The sequence below is a fragment of the Ochlerotatus camptorhynchus genome, unplaced genomic scaffold (assembly GCF_037179485.1).
Source record: "Ochlerotatus camptorhynchus isolate MF236.1 unplaced genomic scaffold, CSIRO-AGI_Acam_v1.1 ptg000443l, whole genome shotgun sequence".
In the NCBI taxonomy this organism is placed as follows: domain Eukaryota; kingdom Metazoa; phylum Arthropoda; class Insecta; order Diptera; family Culicidae; genus Ochlerotatus; species Ochlerotatus camptorhynchus.
The window spans coordinates 2,974,401-2,995,789 of NW_027040929.1; the positions used below are offsets into that span (position 1 = coordinate 2,974,401).

Genomic DNA, 21,389 nt, shown 5'->3' on the forward strand with positions numbered 1-21,389 from the left:
CATTCAAAAAAAAACAAGGGAGTACGATGAGTTTCTTTTGTCAGAGAGGCATTGCACTGAAAGGGTTTTTTATTATTGACGAAGCAATATTTTACATACATTCTGATACTTTGGCAATACCATTGCGTTATACCTTATGTATAAGTGAATCAAACCAATGATTCTGCTTGTGATTATAATAATCTTAGCATTATTTCCTTAAACAGCATTTAATGATCTGTAACTTCTTCTCAGGCATCATTTTGATCAAATATTAAAGCAACCAGGTGTCAAATATTATTAAAATTTCTGACCTTTGAACAAATGTAGAGATTTGAAAATTTTCCAGGATCATTGTGTCAAAATTGTCAAAATTATACACTGAACCAATGGGAAACGTAATTTTTCTCGTACGTAATTCAATTCAGGCCACCTCTCCAAAATACCAATAAGGTTCACGTGCCACACATAAAATTCAATGACAAGGTAAAGAATTTCACCGGATTCACTAGTCCAGTCCACATTTCATGCTGATGAAAGTTAAGTGACATTCACGTAAGTTTTACGTGATTTCATGGTATGAAAATTTCTCGTCGAATTCGTAATTCAAAAATGGTGATAGAATAATTAAAGAAGAACAAGCATAAGGAGAGTGGAACCGCAATTGGAGCAAACCAAAAACATGGTGGATAGTAAGAAACGCACAAAGGCTACGGAGAAAACAAAGATGATGGAAAATTAGATACTGAAGAGATAGAAGAAGTAAAGGTGAAAAAGACATGAAAACAAGAGATGAAATGCAATTGTCAAGTAGACGACGAACCAGAACCAGAAGAAGAGGAAACGAGCATAGGAGACAAAAGCTAAGTGAAATTTTAGTTGTATTATAAACACTAACACTCACACCCACACACTTTTACACTCAAACACTAAAACAGACACGAATGTATGCGCTGGATGTAAAATTACTTAAAACAAAGAACAATAACCAGCCCTGTTGAAGTCACTTTACCACAGTTTAGTTCACTCGGGACTTGTCCGGGAAGAAGCAAATATAACATAATCCAGTTACCCAGTTTAAAAGTGTCCTATCTTTATTTATTTATTTATTTATTAATTTATTTATATATTTATTTTTTTATTTATTTACTTATTTATTTATTAATTTCATTATCTACTTTTTTCTATTAATTTTTTTTTATTTATATAGTTGCTTATTATTTTTTTTTAGATTTTTTAAATTTTTATTTATTTAAATGTCTATTTATTTATCTACTAATTTATTTATTGAAAGATTTATTCATGCATTAATTTATTTATTTGTTAATTTATTTATTTTCAAAAGAATAATAATTAAATAAATTATATATTTTTTTAGTTATTTATTTATATATTCAGGGGAATTTACGTATTATCGTCAATCTTAGCAGCTTCCGCACTTCTATTAGCATTTTCTCAGTGTCACGCACGTGTCTGTTTGTGTCTGTTTGTTTGCATTCATCTGCTGCTAGCTATTCTATCCATTCCAATCAACAAAATTGTCCAAAACGGTTTGAAAACGTTTTTAAGGCACTCCAAACTTCTCAGGTGAGAGTGACTATTGTCGGCAGCCTCTTTTACTTCGGCAACCTTTCCATTTAAACTGCGTGCTAACCAGCTGTTCTATTATCAGCAACTCGAAATCAGCCGTATTTTGATGTGCTTATGTTTGTTTTGAAGAAACACCTGGCATAACAGGTTTGCTCAGTCGTAAAAATGTATTAGGATTGAAGCTGAAAGACTAAGGAATCGTTTAAACACATTCAGCGAAGTGTTTAAGTGAAAAAATACATCGAAATTAACGTTTAAATTATGATTGCCGAAAACAATCGATGGCTGCCGAAGCCATCATTAACCCTATTTATTTTCATATTTATGTATTTAGTTTTTTTTTATGTATTTAATTTTTAATTCTCTTATATTTTTTTTATTTAAATTTTCTTATATTTTTTTTTAATTCGTAATGGATTAATTGATTTATTTACTATTTTATTTATTTATTTATTTATTTATTTGTTATTTTTTATTTTTTTATTTATCTATTTACTAACTAATTTATTATTTTTTTAAATTTATTTAAGTATTTTTTAATATGTTTATTTTTTTTTATTTTTTTTTTATATATTTATTATTATTTTTTTTATTTATATATTTATTAAGGTATTTATTTAATTATTAATTTAAATATTTTTTCTCATTTTTTTTTATTTTATTATATATGTATTATTATTTTTATTTTTTGTAATTAATTATTTATTTATTGATTTATTAATTTATTAATTTATTTATTTATTAATTTATTTACTTATTTATTTATTTATTTATTTATTTTTTTCAGTTTTTTATTTATTTATTTGTTTTTAATTTTAATGTTTTTTTTTGTTCTTCTTAAACATTTTTATATTGATTTATTGGTTCATTTTTTTTATTTATTTACTCATTTATTTATTGGCGTTCTTATTTATTTATTTATTTTTTTATTTGTTTACATATCAATTATGTAAACATCTTTTATTAGATTAATTTAATTATTTTTTTTAATTATTTATATCTCTGCAAACTTATTTATCAATTATTAAGTTTATTTATCATTTTATTTACTTAATATTTTTTTCTATTATTAATTTACTTATTTAGTCATTGAATTATTTATTTATTTATTTATTTTTTATTATTTTTTTCTTCTTTAGTTATTTATGAATTAAATTATTTATTTATTAATTTATATTCTTAGTTTTAATTAATGTTTTTTTTATTCATTTCCTAATTTATTTTTTATTTATTTAATTATTATTTTTATTTTTTTTTATTTATTCTTTGACTTTTTATTTTTGTTTATAAATTTATTTATTCATTCATTTTTTCATTAATTTATTTTGTTATTTGTTTAATTATTTATATACTTATTTATTAATTTGTTTTCCTATTTTCATATATTTTATCATTTTTTTTATATTTTTTTTTTCCTTTCTTTCTTATTTATCTGTTTATTTATTTATTAATTTATTTATATATTTTTGTATTAGTTAATTTATTAATTTATTTATTTGTTTTATCAATTTTATTTTATTTTTTTGTTTTTAAATCATTTACTTTTTTATTTATTTATTCATTTATTTATTTTTTCATTCATTTATTTAGTTATCTATTCATTTAAGGGGAAGCTTACCAGCCCGGAAATAAAAAAAAAATTATGTACGTTTTTAATTTTCCAAAAATATTGGGAAAAATTATCACAAATCCAAGAAAATCAGTTTCTTCCTTAGATTTTTGTCAAAAATAACATATAAAAATATTTTTTCTGTATCATCATGAAAAAAAATTGGACTCTCAGAAAAACCGAAAAGTCGATGTTTTGTGGTTTTTTAAGTCCAACATGACTTATAAAAAAAAAAATTTGCACGTGAGTTTTCTTTGAAAAATTAGAAAAAATGTGATGGTTTTAGATTTTTTGATACCTTATTTCAATATTTTTAGAAAAATCAAAACGTAATTATTTTTTTTCGGAGCGGTGAACTTCCCCTTAAGTACTCATTTATCGATATATTTTTTTTACATTAAGTTATTGAATAAATGATTAATTTATTTTGGTTTATATATATATATATTTATTTCATTATTCAATAATTGATTTTTTTTTAAATAATTATTTATTTATTGCTTTATTGATTTATTTTTGTTTATATTTATTTATTTATTAATTAAGTTATGTCTGTATTTAATTATTTAGTTTAAATTTATTTATTTATTGATATATTCATTTATTCATTCTTTTTTTATTAAATGTTTTACTTTCTGTATAAAATAAAATTGTTTTTTTTTATTTAATAAATATATAAAAAAATTAAAATATCAATAATCAAATCAATAAATCAATAAATTTATTAATTTATTAATTTATTTATTTATTTATTTCTTAATTCAAAGATTGGAAAGAGACCAGAGTAAATAAATGAATAAATAAATAAATAAATAAATAGATAAATAAATAAATAAATAAATAAATATATTTAAATTTATAAATTAATACATAAATAAATAAATAAATAAATATATAAATAAATAAATAAATAAAAAGATCAATTAATAAATAAATAAATAAATAAACAAATAAAAAAATAAATAAATAAAAAAATAAATAAATAAATAAATAAATAAATAAATAAATAAATAAATAAATAAATAAATAAATAAATAAATAAATAAATAAATAAACTAATATATGAATTAATAAAAAAATAAATTAAAACATAAGTAAATAAATGAATAAATAAATAAATGATAAATAAATAAATAAATAAATAAAAAAAAAATAAAAAAATAAGTAAATAAATAAATAAATAAATAAATAAAATACATAACTTAATAAACAAATAAATTAATAAATAAACAAATAAATAAATAATAAAATAAATAAAATAATAAATAAATCAATAAATGAATAATTAAATAAACATGTATATAAAAGAATAAATTATAAATAAATATTTCTTTATGTTTAACTAATTGATTTATTTATTTATTTACTTATATCCAACTCGAATTATCGAACGGAATAAGTTTTTTGCTTCTAGAATCTCGAGAAAATAGGGTTTTATTCGTGCTCTCAAAATAAATCTGCACTTTGTTTATCTATTTTTCTTCAAATCTAGGTTCGATAACTGTCTCAAAACTGCTCGAAGTAAGAACTGTGTAAAGAATAATGGTTTCAAAATTCCTGCACGTTGAAGTATAAGAGAGAATTTTTTAAATGCTTGTATTTTTCGAACACTACGCATTCACTACGAGGTTAAAAACTTCAAGGGCTACGAGAAAGTTGCTTAACTTATTTTATCAATATTTGCATGGATATGTACATTTCTATTTTTTAACCACGCAGTGAAAACCAAATTTCATTAGAATGCTTAATACAAGCATTTAAAACATTCTTTTCCATACCTCACCATGAAGGAACTTTGAAACCATTATCATGTCGATAGTTTTTCTGTTCGAAACAGTTAACGGGTGTTCAATAAAAAATGAGAATTTTTTCAGTCATATACTGCCGTTATACGCATAACTATCCCATGTTCTATGCAATCCTTATGCACCGTGGGACTCTTATACGTATAACGGCAGTATAGCTAGTATTTACTAGTATTTGGCCCGCTAATTATTTTTGTACACCAGAGCACTAAGGGAGCCGAAAAAATCCTCAATGGGATTGACTGGGGCAAGTTGGTCGGGTTCCTTTCTTTCGGCACGAACGACGCCCCGCGGTAATTTTTCGTCATGCACAGGCACTGCGATTTCACGGTCGCTATCGCCTCGTCCGTGTACTTGGGGGACCGAGTCTTCTTCCAACAGATGATGCCCTCCATCTTGAGGGTTCGGTGAATCAAGGTATGGGAGCAGTGATATTTTCGGACTGCGTCACGCAAACTCGTTTCGTCCTTGTTGTCGAACAGCTTTTTCAACGCTTCCTTCTTCTTCTTCATCATTATCTTCACCGGACGGCCACTACCGGCTTTGCGCTCCACGCTCAGAGATGCCAGGATCCGGTAAACTGTACTCACGGGTACGTTTTCGTCTTTCGTAAACTTTTTTCCACGATGACCAAGCGTTTCGTAAAACCGTACAACACGCTCGCGGAGTGCTTGCTGTTTCGGCGCCATCTTCGATTGAACTGACAGCACCCGAGCGAAAAGAAACATGCCACCCATTTTTAGGGAGTCCAGAGAGCGCTCTTTACTTTAATTAAAGAAAGGTATTGAAATCATCCTCATTTTTTATTGGACACCCGTTAGGTTCAATACACGGAGCCAACCATGGGCGAAATTACCAATTTGGAGATGACATTGGATGCGAATCATGTCAAGGTGTAAGCAACACACCAGATTGCGGAGAAGAAAGCGTTTTTCATTAAGTTAAAATCGTCATTGCAGCATAACCCCGATAAATTGTCTTTCAGTTTTTCTGATGGAAAGGCATTTCACTGTGGCCCAGGATGGGAATTTAGCTAGGCAAAAGTCCTAATGCTATTGTCTTAAGTTTTAGAGGTTTACCGTATACGTGATAATGTTTGCTTAAACACTGTGTAACAAAACAGCTACTTTGCAGAAGACAGATTTTTGCTATCTCTTAACATTATTATTGTTGGAAAAAATCTATACAACTCTCTAATTATTTAAATCTTTGGTTTTTATCAGTTAGGTAGGTTCCGATTCAATACATTGTAGTTTCATTTTTATACCTGTGATCTTGACTTTTTACCTAGGAGATGAGTACTTTAGGGGGTTAGATTTTGATAAGTTCTTTAGTGGGAATGACACTGATGAAGACTGCACATTGTAGTCGAAATGCATATTAAGTGGAATTAAATGGAAGATAACACTTTTTTGCTGTTTTATTTAAGCATTCCGCAGATGGACCAGTTTTCAAAGGAGAGCACGCAAGCTACAAACAACCAGTACACTGCAGTGCTCAAGAACTAATTTCTCGCTTTTGAATCGCCACTACAATCGAATTTCAAGAATGGTCAATCAACGAACGTTGAAACTTTATCAGAAGTGAAGAGTCTGGACCAGTTCATTTTGATCCCCGTGGACCGTCTACGGATGGTACTACTACGTCAAGAAGAAGGATGATTTGAGGACAGTATATGAAAACACTATGAGGCAGCTTGTTGCAGGTCCACTTGATTCTTTCGGTAAGATCTATCCTTTTCATCTATTTACAATCTAGAGATGAACTTGCCTAAGGCTAAAAATCTCTTAAATAAAGAATTTAAAAAAAAAAATCTATTTACAATAACGGTGCCGGTGGTGTAGTGGTAAGCGTGATTACCTCTCACCCCAGCAGGCCTGGGTTCAATCCCAGTCGGCGCCGCCGGGATGTTCTGAGGCATAAACATTTCTGATCACGCCTTCCTTCGGATGGGAAGTAAAGCCGTTGGTCCCCGGTTCATGAGTTGATGGGTCGATAGGTAGGGTCCAGGTGTGTGAGCATTGGTGCTCAGCACGGAAAACAAGATCGACGGAAAAAACAAACCAAAGGAAAAAAAAATCTATTTACAATCCATATCCATTGGTGATTAAGGTGCATCATTATCAGCATTAGTTTACGAAAACAATCTCTGATGCAAACCTTTCCCCACATCCGACATCCCAGTGATTTCTCGTGGAAGCGCAGAGGACTTCTCGGTTTCCTAAATGCATGTGTTTATGTGCTAAATGTTTCCTTAACAGCAGTTGTTACAATTTTGATACTATGCAAAGTATTTTTATATATGATTTGTTATTTCAACTACATCCAGCATCTAAATGGTAACAATCGTTGTTACAAAAATCTATGGAACAAAATAGAATAACCTTGTTGTTTTCTTCTGGTCGGGTTACTTTCCCGGTTGGTTGAATACCAAATTTTTCTACAGTGCTATTGAGGGTGAAAATATCTCAAAATTATCAGAAAACATCAACACATTCATTCAAAAAAAAAAACCTTCCAGTGCCCATGCAAAACCAGCTCAAATCGACAGTGACGATAATCGCCTCTATCCGTATTCAAAATATTGTTTTTTTCTCACTACCGAACTGAAACCGAACCGAAGAAAGCCAGATCATCGACAGCGAAGTAAGAAGACTTAAATGCAAGGAGGAAGCCCCAAAACAAAACCGAAACTGCATCACCACACCTATCCCATCCGTTCCTCTATCCACATTAGCAGACGACGGGGCTATCATCGGTTGATGCAATTTGTCGGTAGGGGGGGCATAACCTCCGTCATAGGAAGCAGCGTTTTACCGTCGACCAAAAACAAGGGCTTCAATGATCTCTGCCTTGTACTCGAACAAACGGATGTAGTTGCGAAATTTGACCGATTCGAAGAAAAAGCGAGCACGAAACTGGTACACAGTTCCTTTTGCGAATTAATATTTATTCCACGATCAAATTTCGCCTAAAAAAAAAAAGTTCAAGCCCATAATACCCTTTTCCAGCTCGCAGTTGATGATCCGTTTTAAGCTCAAATTGTGACTATTGCAATAATTGGAATTTACAGCCCTTCTTCCTTTTTCCTCTCTTGCACTGCTCTACACTGACTGCTGATGCTGCTGCTGTATGGACGAGGTCGTTCACCAAAAAAAAAAAAAAAAAGCGAAAGCAATCCAAGTCTGGCGCAATAAATGTGTAGTACTTTTAAAACGTCTGATGGGAGCTAATTAAACACAAACCGCAGATTTTCGTCCGTCTGCTGCCTGGTTTTGTACGAGTGTAATGTTTGGAGGATGGTTTCGCGTATGACCGTGCGTTAAATCACATCCAATTGAGCGTACTCTCCAGTGCGTAATTTCACCTACATGTATAACACAGAGATGGATGGAAAGATAGTTTTTCATGCTGGTGATGTAATTGTAACACTGACTGAGTTGAGCCTGGCATCCCCCGTGGGGTGGTTGTATGTAATGGGTTCGGCAATTAGGTGTATTTTTAGTACAGTGTAATTATGCTCTGAAGGTGTACGGAATGAGCCAATAGGTCAGTTCCATCATGATCCAACCAACCAGCGAAAGGCTGCAAAGTAGGTAACGGATGCTCAAGCTATGTAAGTGGAAGCGCAACAACCTTTACTACTAGATGTTGTTTGTTTGTGAAGAGTTCAAGGAGGTCGTCTAAGGAAGTACTAAAATCTAGCTGCTTAAAAGTTCAAGAATGAATCGAGCCTGACTTTTGTTAAGACCAATCCCGTAATGCATGTGCTTGGCATGTTTCACAAACCGGTAGGTAGGTGCAACCTTAAACGAGCTAGAGTAAGATATAAATCAGTGACATTATTAAAAAATAACTGCGTGCGACCAGATCTCACCCTATTCCAAAGCAGTAATTATCTCAGCAGAACCCAGCCAACGGCACCGCTGTTGTTAGCTGGCGATTCAGATTTACGCCCGACGAGGGGGGTACAAATTATGGCGCGTAATTCACCGCACAGTAGGTCTTTGCTTGATTGATATATCATCGATCTACCACCCCATTAAGAAGATTTATGCCACTACCAATCCACACAATGAGACCAAAACAACCACTGGATTTGATCCAATTCAACAGTAAAGTCGCCGGGGTGCAGGACGTCCACATCATGATGGTGTGTGAAAGAGCCGCCGCACTCCAAAGCCACTTGACTCACGACCTCCTTTCAAAAGGAGAGGGTATACCTAGCTTGTGATCCACTTCTAAACACACACTCCCGCTGGCTGGCCCGTGGCATGGAAGTTTTCCTATCCGCGTGCGAGATCAGAAGAAGCAATGCCCGCCGTACCCAGCAGTTGTATGTTTTAAGATTGTAGGTAGGTGCTTTAACGCGCTTACACTAGAGCACCTATCGTCGTCGTACACTTGTTGTGCTTAGCAGATCGATGTTGCCCTCTATACGCTCCAGCTGGCCGGTGGCTGTGCTGCGTGCTCGTTCGGTAGGTACTTCCATACGTTCTCGTTCACAAGATTTGAATAGATGCTTTAATTATGTCATGGTCGGTTATTCAGACGTTCAGAGCCCCGGCGCTCAATATATGCATATGAATGATAATTATGATTTAACGAGTCGGATAGCAACTTGGGCATATTCTGGCACTTCTCGAGGGGGTGGTTGGGATTTTGAATTGAATTGAAAAATTATCTTCCCGGACTTAAAAATTAATGATATATGATAATCTTAACAGCATTTTCATAATTCAAAAATTGATAGCAAACTTATACAATCATGTTAAGAAGGAAGATAGAAGCGATTTTGTTCTGTCAAGTTTTCAATTTAGAGCAATTCTATGTCAAATGAGCACTCGACTTGACACGGGCCCCTCCGATTTAGATGAATATTTCAAAATGTATTCGGTATGGGAGACCATTTTGACTCAAGACTATTTTTAAAAGGACGTATGTGTTTTCACAATTTTTTTTTTCAAAAATTTTAACTCTAAACCCGTTTATTGAAATAAAATTGTATCTGACAAGAAGTTGTAGAAAATTTATTGGGCTTCATTGGAAAAAATTAACACTGAAAAAAAGCAGGATTTTTGAAGAAAAAAAACTACAAGTCCCGTAGGACTACGTGGTTTAATATAATAAATCTTATTTGTTAACTGTTGTGTTTTGTGTAGGAATATGAATTTGAGCGGGGTTCTCTCTGTTTATACTCTTCAGTATGACGCACTTGACATAGATGGCCCTCACCGACTCACGAAAAGCCACTGATTCCGATCAATAACGGTGCGGCTTCTTCCTCCTTCTATGGACGCTCAGGTGGGCTGCAGCTCACTGCTTGCAAGCAGCCTTTCGTTGTGTACTGGAGAACACCACCACTCACCAAGCGGTGATTGACTAAACACCGAATGCTGAGACCGGATAGAATTCAACTTTGAAATCTGTGTTAGGGAAATCGCTTTTAGCAGACAATCAGTGATAATTTTAATTTTTTATTTATTTATGTACTTATGACTAAACATCAACAGGTGTCATTGGCCCCAATGATCTAACCTAAACTAAACATCAATAAGTCAATAGTCATCTCGTAAAAAAGGAACATTGCTAGACAAACTAACCTGATCTAGAAAAAACGAACTAAACCTCCTGCGAAGCAGCTGGCGAGTCAGGTCAAAGTCAAATAGTGTGGAGACCCTATTGAAGAGTCTCTGTAAGCTACCGATTGCGCAGAACATGGTATAATTAGCTTGTTGTATGGGCAGGTGTAGCATTGAATTATTCCGTAGGGCTCTGGGTTGAACATTGATATAAATTTGTTCAAGGAAAACAGGGCAATCGGTGCATGCTTGCAAAATATCCATAATTAGCAATGCCCTTGCTGTATCTCTTCGGACCGACAGGGACTCCAGGTGGGTCAGTTGCAAACGACTCATGTAGCTAGATTTAAGGCAGTAGATATCCTTGAAGTCTTTGGCAATTCTGAAGATAAATCCTAAAATTCTGGAAGCTTTGTCGACGGCATACGATATGTGCTGCTTGAAAGAGCGTTGTGTCCAGAATCACAAATAGGTACTTAATTTGGCAGACGCGCTCAATTTCAGTGCATAACAAAACATACTTGAACATAATAGTCTCTTTCTTGCGCGAAGAAGAGATAACTGAACATTTGGATGGGTTAACCTCCATATGATTCAGAATATACCAATCACCAAAAGCATTCAACTGACGTTGAAGGAAGCAACAGTCTTCAATTGAGTGAATTCGAAGGAAGAGTTTAAAATCATCAGCGAAAGTTAATCATGGTCCCTCAATTATCAAATTCACGTCGTTGAAGTAAATCCGGAAAATCAGCGGTCCCAGGTGACTACCATGGGTATTCCATTGGTATCATAGCAATTTTCAATAGTGACATTTTGAAAAATGATAAAACCTTAAATCTAACTATAATAATATTTGTATAGAATTATTTCTGATCGATTGGTGATAAAATTATTGAAATTGGTCCAAGGACAGCTGAGTTATTAACGTTCAAAATCTTTCATAATTTTGTTACATGTTCCATTTTCGGTTTTCACAAAGTGGCTGGTAAACGGCTGGACAATTCATACTATTGATCTGCAGGTATAAAATAAACCCCACTAGCGGTCCTTAGCCTCTTGTCCAGTAACTCCTATCCCTGCCTCCCCGCGGTGACAGCTGGGGTACAAGTAACCATAGGGAAGATCGGGTAACCAACCCCGGTGGGACCTTGGTCGTATGCTGACAGGGAAGGGCGGGACTCCTCTCTCCGGAGAGTGCAGTCTTCGAGCGTCTGTTCACCATGGAGGTGCGGCTCAAAACGTTGTCTGTTCTCCATGTTAGGAGCGGCTGATCAACGTCCTGGTGCCAGCGTGGGACTCTAAACAGTGCTGTGCACGATGGTCCCCCGGCGGGACAATGGGGGTTGGTGCAGGCCCTACAAGCCAGCCGTAAAAAATAAAAGTACAGGCAATGTAAATACGGACCGGAACAATCGGCATAGACCCAAGCAACGAAAACGGACTAACGATTGGAAACTCGGAACATGGAACTGCAAGTCTCTCAATTTCTTGGGAAGTACCCGCATTCTTTCCGATTTATTGAGGGTCCGCAAGTTCGACATCGTAGCGCTGCAGGAGGTTTGCTGGAAGGGATCGTAGGTACATACGTATAGGGATGGTTATACCATCTACCAGAGCTGCGGCAATACACATGAGCTGGGTACAGCTTTCATCGTGATGGGCGAAATGCAGAAGCGCGTGATTGGGTGGTGACCAATCGACAACAGAATGTGCAACTTGCAAATCGAAAGCCGTTCTTTGAATTTCAGCATAATCGACGTGCACAGCCCTCACTTAGCAAGTGACGATGACGATAAAGACACTTTTTACCCGCAGCTGGAACGGGAATACGACAGCTGCCCAAGCCATGACGTCAAAATCGTCATCGGTGATCTTAACGCTCAGGTCGACCAGGAGGAGGAATTCAGACCGGTTATAGGAAAGCTCGAACGAACGCCAACGGCCTTAGACTCATCGATTTCGACGCCTCTAAGAACATGGCCATACGTAGTACCTACTTCCAGCATAGCCTCCCATATCGGTACACCTGGAGATCACCGCAGCAGACAGAATCGCAAATCGACCACGTTTTGATCGACGGAATGCACTTCTCGGACATTGTCGACGTCAGGACCTATCGCGGCGCAAATATCGATTCAGACCACTACCTTCTAATAGTCAAGGTGCGCCAAAAACTTTCCGTTGCCAACAACATTCGTTACCGACGCCCGCCACGGTACAATCTGGAGCGACTGTAGCTGCCCGAAGTCGCAACTGAGTACGTGCAATGCCTCGACGCAGCGTTGCCTGATGAAGGAGAGCTCACCGAAACCCCTCTTGAGGACTGCTGGAGCAACGTGAAAGCAGCCATTAACAGCGCTGCTGAAGGCACCGTTGGGTTCGTGGAGCGGAATCGACGGAACGATTGGTTCGACGAAGACTGTCAGACGATTTTGGACGAAAAGAACGCAGCGCGGGCGCGATGCTGCAACAAGGAACCCGTCATAATGTCGAGCGATATAAACAGAAACGAAGACAGCAAACCCATCTTTTCCGGGATAAGAAGCGCCGCCTGGAAGAGCTGGAGTGCGAAGAAATGGAACAGCTGTATCGTTCTCAAAAGACACGCAAGCTCTACAAGAAACTCAACGCATCTCACCAAGGTTTTGAGCCGCGAGCCGAAATGTGTCGGGATAAGGAAGGAGGTATCTCGGACAAACGTGAGGTGATTGAAAGGTGAAAGCAGCACTACGATGAACATCTGAACGGCGCAGAGGCGGAGGACCAAGGCGGCAGGAGGAATGGCTTCGTGGGTACAGCGGATGAGGGAGACATGCCAGCTCCCACGAAACGTGAAGTTAAGGATGCTATCTGACAGTTTAAGAACAACAAATCAGCTGGGAAAGATTGTATCGGAGCGGAACTTATCAAAATGGGCCCAGATAAGTTGGCCACTTGTCTGCACCGACTGATAGTCTGGGATACAGAACAGCTACCGGAGGAGTGGAAAGAGGGAGTAATATGCCCAGTATATAAAAAAGGCGACAAACTAGAATGTGAGAACTATCGAGCGATCACTATTATTAACGCAGCTTACAAAGTACTTTCCCAGATCATATTTCACCGTTTATCGCCGCTAGCCAGCAGATTTGTGGGAAGTTATCAAGCCGGTTTTGTGGACGGGCGATCGACAACGGATCAAATCTTTACGTTGTGGCAGATCCTCCAAAAGTGTCGTGAATATCAAGTCCCCACGCACCACCTATTCATCGATTTCAAGGCTGTCTATGCTACTATTGACCGTGAAGACCTATGGAAGATTATGGACGAGGACAGTTTTCCCAGGAAGCTGACCAGACTGATCAGGGCTACGATGGATGGTGTACAGTGCTGCGTGAAGATATCGGGTGCGTAATCGGACTCGTTTGAAACTCGCAAAGGACTTCAACAAGGCGATGGTGTTTCCTGCCTCCTGTTCCACATTGCGCTAGAAGGTGTTATGAATCGTGCGGGGCACTATCTTCAATAAGTCCAGCCAGTTCATCTGCTTCGCTGACGACGTGGACATTGTCGGAAGAACGTTTCAGGCCGTGGCGGAGTAGTACACCAGGCTGAAACCTGAAGCAGAGAAGGTTGGATCAAAGGTGAATACGACTAAGACAAAGTATCTGTTAGCTGGAGGAACCGAGCGGAAATTGGAATCGCATAGGCAGAAGCGTGACAATCGACGGGGATGAGTTCGAGGTGGTGGATCAATTTGTGTACCTTGGATCATTGGTGACGCCGGATTACAACTGCAGCAGAGAAATTCGTTGGCGTATTATTGCCGGAAGTCGTGCTTACTACGGACTCCACAAGACCCTGAGGTCGGGTAAACTTCACCTCCGTACTAAATGTACCATGTACAAGACGCTGATAAGAGCGGTAGTTCTCTATGGGCACGAGACGTGGACGATGCTCGAGAAGGACCTGCAAGCACTGGGTGTTTTCGAACGACGAGTACTTAGGACCAACTTTGGCGGGGTATGTGAGAACGGTGTATCCCTAGTAGCACGCTTGTCACAAATCGGTTGTGGCAACTTCTATACAACTTATATCAGCCATAAACAAGTTGCTGCAACTTATTGTGACGGAAATGTGCTACTCGGGTATGGAGGCGAAGGATGAACCACGAGCTGGCGCAATTCTATGGCGAATCCTGTATCCAAAAAGTTGCGAAAGCTGGACGGGTACAATGCCGGACAACAATCCCGCAAACTGGTGTTTGCCTCGAATCCGGCCGGTACAAGACGAAGAGGAGCACAGCGAACAAGGTGGTTAGACCAAGTGGAACAGGATCTTGGAAGTGTGGGACGGTCAAGAAATGGGAGACAAGCAACCACGGACCGAGTGAATTGGTATAACATTGTGATGCAGGTGCAGGACCGACCAGGATAAGTAAGTAAGTAAGTTCATGCCTATACATGAAACTATGGAAGTCGCAAAACAACAACGATTAAAGTAATTGTTTACATTTCTGGTCAGGCTCGTATGGTATGTTGTATGTGATAGCACCAAATTTTACAAAATGTTTATAGACATGAGCTGAAAGCTGAAAGGAGAATCGAACAATCATGTTGTTTCTCCACATTTAATGTAATATTCTTCTTGTATTCATCCTTTGCATAAAAACAATTCGTCCAATCTTCTTGGTGTTAAAAGGTGTCAAATTTTCTAAAAATTATTTTTTACAATTTCTCAACAACGGCTACGTTTAGGATGTTGGTCATTGGGTTATGACCTAATCAACCATATTTTATTATTATTATATTCTTTTTCATTCTAATTCATCAAATTTGAAAAACTCGTGAAAAGTTTTTCTTCCAGGAATTTTTTTATTTGAAATCGCTCTATCTTGAATTAATCTTTATTAATTATAAAAAAATATTCATTATCGAAGGCGAACTAATATTTAAAAAACAGACAATTAAAATTTAAAACAGTAAAAATCACAAGTTGACAAAACTGTAGCAATAAAATTTTATATCAGCATTCGGTTGCCCCATAAAAAAGATCTGCTAAAAAATTAAAATTTAAAGTGCTTTGAGTTTTTTGGTTTATTTCCTTTAAATTCCGTTATAATTGCCTATATTTTGACAGATACGTGTATTTTGTCTACTACTTGCAAACTTCTTCAGTGGTGTTGAGTACTTGCCACTGATGAAGTTTGCAAATAGTAGACGAAATACGCATATCTGTTAAAATATAAGTAATTATAAAGGAGTGTAAAGGAAATAAACCAACACACTCAAAGCTCTTCACAAAGGGATTCCGTTAAGAGGTTCGACAAATTTAAAAGATTAAAATTCAAAGCCTTGACGTCATTTAAAGATGATGAATTGAAATAAAATATCAGATAGTGAAAAACATCAAGTTTCGTTAGGAATGTGTTGACTAGTAAAATGTGCAAGCCAACCACGTCTAACATAATGCGAAAAGCTCTAAGTTATGCTAACAATGGATAAACAAAGATGAAGAACAAACGATTATGGCACTTACCTGTAAATACTTCATAAAAGCTGTCAAGATTAGAAGAAACCAAATCTGTAAATCAGAAACAAAACAAAATTCATTAGTTTCATAAACTTAAGAAATATGATAATCAAAATGCAATTTTCGCAAATAATCCCAACTCAGAAACACCGCGTGTGCATGCCATTTCTGAGAACGTGCCCAACTTTGGATCTTCAAAACAGATTATATTACGGTGCAACCGACGATTAAGCCAAGTGTACCAGCTCTAATACATAAATTTGAATGGATAAACACAAAATCACTGCCGCGGCGCTCACTCACAGCTCACTCTAGCAGGCTCTTCTCGACTGAGCCACAGCATTCATCAACAACTCAAAAGCGCACTACTAAGCATTTGGCCTTTACCTAGTGCCTTGTACCATTTGGTAGTAAGATCATACATACAGCGCTTTTTTCTGCTGCCATTTCTCGGCTCCAACGTGCTCCACTAGCGTCAACCAGCATCATAATACCTCACAGGTGCTCAACATCTCAGACATCTCCACACCACCACCTCCACTGCAGATGAATAATAAAGGGGCCTAACAGTTTTCAAGGAGTGTCCCTCATGGTTTCTGGTTTTCAATTTGCAAACAAGCGGCAAATAATTGGCCCCGAATTCAATTATATCTTCTGTTTGACGATAGTCTCTGGGGCGAACGAATCTTATGGGGTGAGTTAACCTTTTAAGAAATTCGCGTAGATAGAGATCGTCGTCACCGTTGCGTTGTTGTCCTCCAGGAGGAGACATCTCGCTTCCCCTTGGTGCGCTGCTGGTTGTTGACTCTGACAGTGAACATGAGCGGATCTTGTGCGATGAGGCGGATGCGCGCACCGCATTCAACTTCTCAACTCACTCGACCATGCAACGGGTATTTTAAGTGGCGGATTCTTTTTTTTTTTTTTTTGTTTGGTCGGCCGAATGCTTAGTGCTTTGACTGAGATGTCATTAAAAATCTTGATGGAATTCAAGATCGCTTATTTTTTTGACAATCCAATACTATACCAGGTGGAGACGCGCGCGCGCGCGCGATATTGAATCACGCGATGTGTCCCCATTTGGACGGGTATAATGGTATTGTTCCATTTAAAAGTCGAAGTAAATGTGCGCACCGTCGTTTGATGGATATTTTCGTGCCGTAAATCTTCGTTTTGTGGCAAATTGAAAATTATTTCCCCGGCGATGTTAAAAGGCGCACATGGTTGTGCTTTAAACGCCAGAAAGATTCAATCGCGAATGATTTGGATGATCACAGCGCTAAAGTATGTCGTTGAAATAAAGTTTTTAGTTGTTATTTTTTTTTAGTGGCTAGGGAGGTCCAGTTTCTTCTAAATTAGTCGAATGAATCGATTGTTATTTTAAAAATATTTGATTAATTTAAAACGATCGATAAAACTAAAAGCATAAATTAATTTAAATATAAAAAAATAGCGAGAATGTACCATTCAATTCCATTTGGTTACTAACGTCTTGCTCTTTATAAATTACAAATTTGAGTACTCCACTAACAACCCAATTAATAATTCATGCGTCACTTTTCAATAGGTCATATCTGCATTGATCGATTCTCTTAATTGACTTTCTCTCTCGTTAATAACTCAGCAGGAAAAACATTATCTGTTAGGGGATGGTCCATTAATTATGTCACGCAAATTTGGCCCATGGCCCACGGTGAGTCATGTGATTAAACGTTTCTCCGAAACTCTGAGCATCGAACGGAAGGAGAAATGCGGTCAGAATGAATGTTCTATTAGTGATCACGATCACAAGCGTGTCGTGAAAGTGTTTAAGCGGAATCCCAATGTTTCGGTCAGGGATGTGGCCAAAAAGTTGAATCTATCCAAGTCTTTCGTTCAGAGTGCGGAAGGACCGGGAGAGACTGCATACGTACAAAGCGCAGAAGGCTCCAAATCGTGACGAACGGCAAAATGCGGTAGGAAAGTCACGGGACCGGAAACTGTAGACCCAGATGCTGACGAAGCCTCATTGTCTCATCATGGATGATGAGACTTACGTCAAGGTGGACTTCCGGCAGCTTCCGGGGCTACTGTTCTTCACCGCCCAGCACAAGTTTGATATTCCAGAGGAAGTAAGGAAGCAGAAATGTTTAAAGTTTGCCAAGAAATACATGATTTGGCAAGCGATCTGCTCATGTGGCAAACGAAGTGCGCCATTCGTGACTACCGGGACTGTAAACGGGGAGATCTACCTCAAGGAGTGTCTACAGTCCATTCTGCTTCCTCTGTTGAAGCAACACGAGGGCCCTACGATCTTCTGGCCGAATATAGCTTCGTGCCACTATTCAAATGATGTCATGGAGTGTTACGAAGCCAAGGAAAAGTGGGTTTCCGCACAGAAGAAGCTGCAGCCACGTCTGCGGGAAGGTTTAGAGCTGGATGATTTACGCAAGCTTATTCTCTAACGGAGACTCAATGACCTAGAGCTGATAGTGATTTTTCTCGATGGTTCAAAAATATTTCAATTTTGTGAAGCTGTTTTACTCACCATCTAGAGATCTTAAAAAAATTCTATAGTCTGAAAAAGGCCATTTGGGATCCAAGATCATTGTAGTCAAACGCAACTGTGTAACGTTCGAAGGATGTCGTTGCCGTTGGTAATGCTTTTCATCGATGACACCCATAGCCATAAATACGTTTGCCATACGTTGCTGGACGTTCTCCATACTGTTATTTTCGATTGTGGACTTTTGCCATAATTCTTAGTGGGCATTAGAACATTTTTCAAATACAGTTTTGCAATCGGATGTACGTGAATATTTCAATTGAATGTTTCTTTAAAAAAATCAATCAGCACACAACTCCAAGGAAGCTGTTACTTTTTGAGAATTTTCAATTGGAGTTTTCGAACTATTTTATCTGTCAAAGGACAGCTCATGATGTAAAGAAGGAGTCAAATCCAGGGGAAAAATAATTTGTGATTATTTCAATTGAATTTTTAACACTATTTTAAATTTTAAAGAACTGCTCATTATATGAAGAAGGAGTCAAATAAAAGTGAAAAATTATTTGCGAATATTTGAATCGAATTTTCCATAGAAGAAAAAAAAATTAAAAACAGGTCATGTCTTAAAATTCTTGGAACTACCATCAGATCTTCTTGAAGGTTTTCGCAATGTTTCTGATGTTAATATAACTTCCATAAAGTTTTCAAAATGTTCCAATTGTTCTTGGAATTTCATTCTGGACGTTGTTCGTGGAACATCTGTTCAGAGTTCCTGAAATTATTATAAAGTTGATTGAACGCACCTTAAGTTCTCAACATATTTGCCCGAATTTTTTGGAACTTCCCTCAAGTTTTCACATTTTTCCGGATGTTCATGGAACTGCCTTGAAATAATCAGAACCTGCCCGAAGCTCTCTGAATTTTCCTAAAGATCTATGAACTTATCTGAAGTTTGCAGAAGTTTGTTGAAGGTCTTGTAAAGTTCCCAGAATTTTATTTAAGTTAATGCAACTTTCATGAAGTTGTCTGACCTACAGCTAAGTTCAGGAAAATATTCTTAAGCTCATAGAACTGAACTGAATTTCTCGGAATTAACCATTAAAGATCATAAATCTTCCCCAAAGTTTTGGACTTAACTGTAGTTCTTGAAATTTTCCTGAAGTGTTTGAACTTCTCTGAACACTTCGGATATCCACTAAAGTTCTTAGAATATCACTGAAGTATTCTTAATTAACCTAAAGAGCTCGAAACTTTCCAATTTTGAATTAACCCTGAAATTAATGGAACTGTCCTGAAGTTCTTTGATATGTAACACGAAAATGAAATGAATAAAAACAGATCAACGAATCTACACACATCACATCAATATTTATAAAGGTTTGGATTATGTTTTCTCATGTAAATTTAGCATGCTAAAGTCAAACGTTAGTTTTTAGCACCAAGGGCGTTACAGTATTTCCCCACTTCAAGACCGCACAGTGAAAATTGCATTGCTAAATTTTCTTCCCAAATACAATCAAACTGGATGCATGTAGATTCATATATCTGCGCCCAGCTACTATTGATAGAAAAGAAAATCGGTTTTCTAAACTGGTTGCTCATGAAGCAACTATGAGTAACCACCATAACAGGCCTGACACGGTGATCTTAACGACGAGGTATACATGGAGAAGCCTCCGGCTTCCAAAGAGTATTATATGAAGTGTCTTATGAGGAAACACCCGTTAGACCTCTGGAGATAATCCATAAGGCAATCAAAGTAGTTCCAACAAGCCTCTGTAGTTATCTAGTAAGGCATCCTAAGTAAGCTCATAATACCTTCAGTGTTGATCCATAAAATTTCTATTGATATAACTTAATCTGTAAGGCTCTTATAGTTGACTCATAAGTCAACAAAACGTAACCTATGAAGCTTCAGATATTAGCCAAAAACAATGTGCAGCTTCCGACATCGATTTGATTCTAAAAAGTTTTCTATACAACAGGTAGCTTACTCAGATCGGGCTGTTCATAAACTACGTCATCGCTCTATTTCCATATAGAAGTTTATTGAGCTCACATAAACAAAAGACACAGTAAAATTCCAAGAAATTCATGAGTACCATGAAAAGTATATGTGATCGCACTTTTAATTGATGTTCAGATTAATGTGTCCGATACATTGAAAACATTTGGTTGGTTCTATTGGTGTCCGGCAACATGAAAGCAATGATTGATTTTTTCTTAATGTAGAACACGATTACAGTTAAACTTGCTGCGGCAGTTCCACTAACCGTAACCCTGGTAGCCGCCTAACTTACCTTTGCGAGACATCTGCGCAGTCTTCAAAGATAACAAACGCAACAGCCCCCCAACTGTCCATCGATTGAACAATGGAAATATCAAAGTCGTTTCATTTCATTTCATCATTCATTCTTTTCATCGTTAAATCAATCTGAAAGATATCTTCAAAAATCCATGCATATAGGGGCGCCCCCAGCATACTGGTTAACATTCATACCTCTCACGCCAAAGTCAGGAGTTCAAATTTCACCCCCGGACAAGTCACGAATGATCCATGAGTGTTAAAGTGACTATAATAAAAAAAAAAAAGATCCAAACATAGCTCGTCATATTAAGTCATTAACCCTGGTTAGAAAGAAATCCACCCCGAATCAACTGCCTCAAGGAAACAACAGCTCCGAGCAATCATACCCTGACTAATAACTTAATTTGCCCCATAATAATGTCGAAACCTGCTGACAAAGCCCATTTATCACCGTTTAGCAAATATTCACACAATCAAACCATAGCCTGCTTATCCCAGAGTTAAGCCGTCGCTGCGG

At 36.6% G+C, this 21,389-nt stretch overlaps 1 protein-coding gene across 1 annotated transcript in view; it reads right to left on the bottom strand.

The window, feature by feature from the left end:
• LOC135711847 (ras association domain-containing protein 9-like) overlaps positions 1-21,389 on the bottom strand; it is an 85,844-nt gene that overhangs the window by 16,538 nt on the left and 47,917 nt on the right. The window lies entirely within an intron of this gene.